The sequence below is a fragment of the Aethalodelphis obliquidens genome, unplaced genomic scaffold, assembly GCF_003676395.1.
Source record: "Aethalodelphis obliquidens isolate GAN/ISIS:26980383/991018 unplaced genomic scaffold, ASM367639v1 scaffold134, whole genome shotgun sequence".
Lineage (NCBI taxonomy): Eukaryota > Metazoa > Chordata > Mammalia > Artiodactyla > Delphinidae > Aethalodelphis > Aethalodelphis obliquidens.
This window is the reverse complement of record NW_020838078.1, coordinates 625024-631071: the sequence shown is the minus strand read 5'-3', so window position 1 is coordinate 631071 and position 6048 is coordinate 625024. Positions and strand designations below refer to the sequence as shown.

The 6048-nt window shown below is 43.6% G+C and overlaps 1 pseudogene; it reads left to right on the top strand.

Annotated features, from left to right (window-relative positions):
* Positions 1-1079: 1079 nt before the first annotated feature.
* Positions 1080-1617, top strand: LOC113616341 (mediator of RNA polymerase II transcription subunit 28 pseudogene; annotated as a pseudogene).
* The last annotated feature ends 4431 nt before the right edge of the window (positions 1618-6048 follow it).

Genomic DNA, 6048 nt, shown 5'->3' with positions numbered 1-6048 from the left:
CTCCTAGGTTCATCTGTGCATTCTCTTATAAATTCTTAGCAAGAACTATGCTAATTCAGTTTGACAATAGTCACTCATTGTCTTTGTATAATCAGTCTTGATACCAAATTTGCTCTCTAATTTTCTATTATCTACCAAGTGATGACCGATAAGTGTGGCCTGTCTTCAGAAAGAATCCTGTTCATTTGATTTACCCAGATACCCCTTTATGTTTTATGTTTCCTATTAGTAATTTTCCAGACAGCGACCCCTACCAGGCTCCTTGGATATAAATTCCCACTTGCTCATGCTGTTTTTGAGATTGAACAAGGCTTTATAGTGAGGTCTCTTTTCCCTTATAAGAATATTATTGAATAAATCTGTTTTTACTGCTTTAACTAATGTTCAGCTATGAGTTCTCTGACCTTAAAATCAATCACTCTATTCAGCACAGCAAATCCCTTCCTTGCCTAATTAAGAGTCATGAAGAGACCAATGTGTCCAGGTGGCAGTCTTAACTTCTAGTTCAGGGGAATATCACTGTTTTTTCTCCTCATGGAAGCATTCCATCCTCATAAATTAGGTTCTCTAGGTCAGAGAGCATAATGTCATGGAAACAGTAAGCAAAAATGTTGCTAGTGGGAACAAAAAACAACTAATACTCAACTTTCTGTGGGTTATTTGTATGGAAATATGTTAATATAAATGTTTCAGACATTACATGAAATTTCTAAAAATCTTATATGTTCTGGTATAATGTTATAAGTCATAATTCTAGTTATTACTTTAAAATGTATATCTCAGAAATAACTAAATTTCCTTGTCAATTGCATTATTATGAACTTTCATCAAATCTTTAACCGTGGTCATTTTTAAGTCTTTTGTCATTTACAGACAGTTCTGGGTGTACTCTGATGCTTTTGCAAAACTGTTTCATCTTCAAGGAATTCATGGAAAAGACTCTGACAAGTACAGGTTTCTGGTAACTGACTATACTGCTGAACTGAATGAATAAGCATTTTCAGAACTCTAATGGAAAACTGATGAATTCATAAAAGTGCTAACAAAAGATCAAGATAAAAAAGTTAGATTTTTTAGAAATGGCGGCTTCGCTAGGAGGCATGTTCTCCGGGCAGCCACCGGGACCGCCGCCACTCCCGCCGGGCCTCTTGGCCCAGGCTTCGCTTCTTCAGGCCACACCAGGCGTTCCGAGGACTTCTAACAGTACCTTGGTGGACGAGTTGGAGTCATCGTTCGAGGCTTGTTTTGCTTCTCTGGTGAGTCAGGATTATGTCAATGGTACAGATCAGGAAGAAATTCGAACTGGACGTCTCGGAACTGAGGAATGAATTACAGAGAAAGGATGCTCTGGTCCAGAAGCACTTAACAAAACTGAGACATTGGCAGCTGGAGGACATCAACATGCAGCACAAAAAGCCAGCCGACATCCTTCAGGGTTCCCTGGCCTACCTCGAGCAGGCATCTGCAAATATCCCTGCACCGATGAAGCAAACCTGAGGAAAAGCCACCTGAACATGAGCTGGTGGCTGAGTCAGCCCAGACACAGTTTTGCCAAACATCACTTCTTGTAGACATGACATTTTGGGAGAACTCTTTGCCAGAGAGTGAGATGATTTAGTTTTGCGCTCTCATCTAAAAATTTCCCCCTATTTTTATAAGCATTATTTCTGGAATACTTTATAAAATGCTTATTGCTTTGGTAAACCAAGTATATTGTCTTTAGCAAAATTTAAGACTGTTAATATGATGCTGTTTACAGATTCCTTTTTATGTTTTTGTTTTTTGCTTCTTGTTTTTATTATTTTTATTTTTGTATGAGTGTTTGTCTCTCTGTTTCCAGTTTTGGATTATTTTGTATGATCTGAGGGGAAAAGCTTGTATGATCTGATCTGCATATCAAAGGATGAGGATTTTGGTTGTAAGGCCTTTTATGATAATTTACACATCAGTGGCAGTATATAAAAATATGTAAATTTGCTGTTTTTCAAGACTGAACTACCTAAAGAAGAGGAGTCTAATGCAACGATGTAACACTTCCAGAACCTCAGAATGAGGATATTTTGTAAATAGGTTGGAAGAGGATTATAATTTCATAGGTTAGTGTAGTAGCTGTTACTGTACTGCAGTAACTAGTGCTATAGGAATCCAGCAGTATCCTTAATGTTGACTTTTTGTGTGTGTGTGTGTGGTACGTGGCCCTCTCACTGCTGTGGCCTCTCCTGCTGTGGAACGCAGGCTCCGGACGCGCAGGCTTAGCGGCCATAGGCCACGGACCCAGCCGCTCTGCGGCGTGTGGAATCTTCCCAGACTGGGGCGCAGGCCCGTGTCCCCTACATCGGCAGGCGGACTCTCGACCACTGCACCACCAGGGAAGCCCCCTTAATGTTGACTTTTATTTGGGGTGAGTTTATATTTTGTGTAGTGTTCATTTACTTTTGGGGGAGGGTAGGAGAAGTGATATTTAAAAATTTATGTTATTAGGCCATATGTTTTGATTAGGTAGTAAATTTAATTTTAAATTGTGAGTCTGAGTTGTAATTGCATTTCTCTCAAAATGACATAAGTGCATGAGCAGCTACGTTTTATTTCTTTATTTTATTCTAATTAATTATTTTTGACATCTGTATTGGAGTGTGGTTGCTTTGCAGTGGTGTGTTGGTTTCTGCTTTGTAGCAGGGTGAGTCAGCTGTGCATGTGCATGTGTCCCCATGTCTCTTCCCTCTTGCGTCTCCCACCCTCCCTGTCCCGCTCCTCTAGGTGGTCACAAAGCACCGCAGCTACGTTTTATTGATGATCTGACTGAGGTTAATGTGAGCTTCCTATTTCCAAGTTCAGCCTTCATCTAATTTCACCTTTCTTTGGAAAATCAGTACAAATCACAACCATTTTTATTGCCCAGTTGTTTATAAAGTTTTATTCAAAGAGCAAAGATTTGATGGTGCATAGAAGAGACAACTGTTTATAGGCCACTTACTGGGCCAGCACCAAAGGATTGAGAACATATTTTGACCACTAAAAGTTGTACTGGCTCTTGTCAAATTGCACTGCTCCATCAGAGGGTCAGACAGCTCAGCGTGGACTGACAGCGAGGTCAGCATTGTGAATGGCCATTCCCAGTTCCCTTTAATCTCCTGAGCATCCATGCAATGGGGAAGCAATGCACCATGAGGCAAGACTAGAGGTTCAGTAGATCTTTCACTTCAAAGAATAATCTAGAAACCATCACAAATGACCAAGTTGATGCTACAGTCATTGAAGTTGAGATGTATGATGGGGTGAGGCTCAGTTATTCACAGAAAAATCCTGGCAAGGCTTAATTCCAATTCACGATTAGTATTATTACCCATATTTTGCTTAAACTTCAAAAAGCCCCTTAGAGGTAGCTGTTATTCCCTCTATAATCTTCATGTCCTGGACCTAGGAAGTCAAAATATTTGATCCAAGTATGCCAAGGTCTGCTATAGTCCATTCCTAGCAGTTTTGTTTTCTTTGGTTTTTTAAAATTGGCTTTCCTGGTTATTTTGAGCTTTGTTTTATTTCTCTACCTATTGAGGTTACATGTGTATTTTGGAATTATATCATTTACATAGAAACACTTTTCAAGTGAAGATGACTAGTGTCCTAGGAAAATGAAACTGCTTTAAAAGTAGACCATGGAAATCACAAAGTCTGATATTCCACAATGCGGATTGCAGTCTTATGGACACTAGAAATACCATGGGTAGGTCATCAGTAACATTAATAATATTTCCCTATGGGCACTTTCTGATAACACTGGCTTGTTTTATCTTAATGTCACAATGAAACAGTATGAAATGTTAATGCAAGAATTTGTTTTAGCTATGTATGTAAATCATATTACAAGCAAGTTATTTGGTTGGTTGGCTTTTTAGTTCATTCCTTCAATCAGATGCTTCAAAAGAAATGTGTTTCAAATGTCCACTTTATGATCAGTTTAAGGATAAGTTTAGAAAGAAAAATATTTGGTAAACCATTCCTGGTGGGCTGAGCCCTGCTTCTGCTGGACTTCTTTGGGCTGGGCTGTTTCATCATCTTGTGTCCTAAAAACAAACAAAACGTTTTCTTAGATGGTTTTGAAAATTATTCAATAAACAACTTAATACTCTACTATCCTTTTAGGGAAAGATAAAGCTTCTTTACTCTTAAACAGATACTAGGGGAGTCTGAAGGAAGATGGCGGAAGAGTAAGACGCGGAGATCACCTTCCTCTCCACAGATACACCAGTAATACATCTACACGTGGAACAACTCCTACAGAACACCTACTGAAGGCTGGCAGAAGACCTCAGACCTCCCAAAAGGCAAGAAACTCCCCACGTACCTGGGTAGGGCAAAAGGAAAAAAGAATAAACAGAGACAAAAGAATAAGGACGGCACCTGCACCAGTGGGAGGGAGCTGTGAAGGAGGAAAAGTTTCCACACACTAGGAAGCCCCTTCGCGGGCGGAGACTGCGGGAGGCGGAGGGGGGAGCTTCGAAGCCGCGGAGGAGTGCACAGCAACGGGTGCGGAGGACAAAGCGGGGAGATTCCCGCACAGAGGATCGGTGCCGACCGGCACTCACCAGCCCGAGAGGCTTGTCTGCTCACCCGCCGGGGACGGGCGGGGCTGCGAGCTGAGGCTCTGAGGCTCAGGTTTCGGTTTCGGACGGAGCGCAGGGAGAGGACTGGGGTTGGCGGCTTGAACATAGCCTGAAGGGGTTAGTGCACCACAGCTAGCCGGGAGGGAGTCCGGGGAAAAGCCTGCACCTGCCGAAGAGGCAAGAGACTTTTTCTTCCCTCTTTGTTTCCTGGTGCGTGAGGAGAGGGGTTTAAGAACGCTGCTTAAAGGAACTCCAGAGACGGGCGCGAGCCGCGGCTAAAAGCGCGAACCCCAGAGACGGGCGCGAGCCGCGGCTGAAAGCGTGGACCCCAGAGACGGGCGCGAGCCGCGGCTGAGGGCGCGGACCCCAGAGACAGGCGCGAGCCGCGGCTGAGGACGCTGACTCCAGAGACGGGCGCAAGCCGCGGCTGGAGGCGCGGACCCCAGAGGCGGGCGGGAGACGTTGGGGCTGCTGCTGCCGCCACCAAGGGGCCTGTGTGCGAGCGCAGGTCGCTGTCCACTCCCCTCTTCCGCGGAGCCTGTGCAGCCCGCCACTGCCGGGTTCCCGGGATCCGGGGACGACTTCCCCGGGAGAGCGCACGGCGGGCCTCGGGCTGGTGCAGGGTCACGCCGGACTTTGCCGCCGCAGGCCCGCCCCGCATTCCGTGCCCCTCCCTCCCCGCCGGCCTCAGCACGCCAGAACCCCCGAATCAGCGGCTCCTTTAACCCCGTCCTGTCTGAGCAAAAAACAGACGCCCTCCAGCGACCTACACGCAGAGGCAGGGCCAAATCCAAAGCTGAGCCCCTGTGAGCTGTGAGAACAAAGAAGAGAAAGGGAAATCTCTCCCAGCAGCCTCAGAAGCAGCGGATTAAAGCTCCACAATCAACTTGATGTACCCTGCATCTGTGGAATACATGAATAGACAGCCAATCATCCCAAATTAAGGAGGTGGACTTTGGGAGCAAGATCTATGATTTTTCTCCCTATTCCTCTTTTTTGTGAATGTGTATGTGTATGCTTCTGTGTGAGATCTTGTCTGTATAGTCTTGCTTCCACCATTTGTCCTAGGGTTCTATCCGTCCATGGTTTTTTCTTAAAATTTTTTTCTTAATAATCAATTTTAATTTTAAGAACGTTATTATACTTTACCTTCTTTCTTTCTTTCTTTCTTTCTTTCTTTCTTTCTTTCTTTCTTTCTTTCTTTCTTTCCTTCCTTCCTTCCTTTAGACAACGAATCATCCCAAATTGAGGAGGTGGTCTCTGACAGCAAAATTTATGATTTTTCCCCCTTTACCTCTTTTTGTGAGGGTGTATGTGTACGCTTCTGTGTAAGACTTTGTCTGTATAGCTTTGCTTCCAACATTTGTCCTAAGGTTCTATCCGTCCCTTTTTTTTTTTTTTCTAATTAAGAATTTTTTAATTCAATAACTTTATTATACTTTATTTT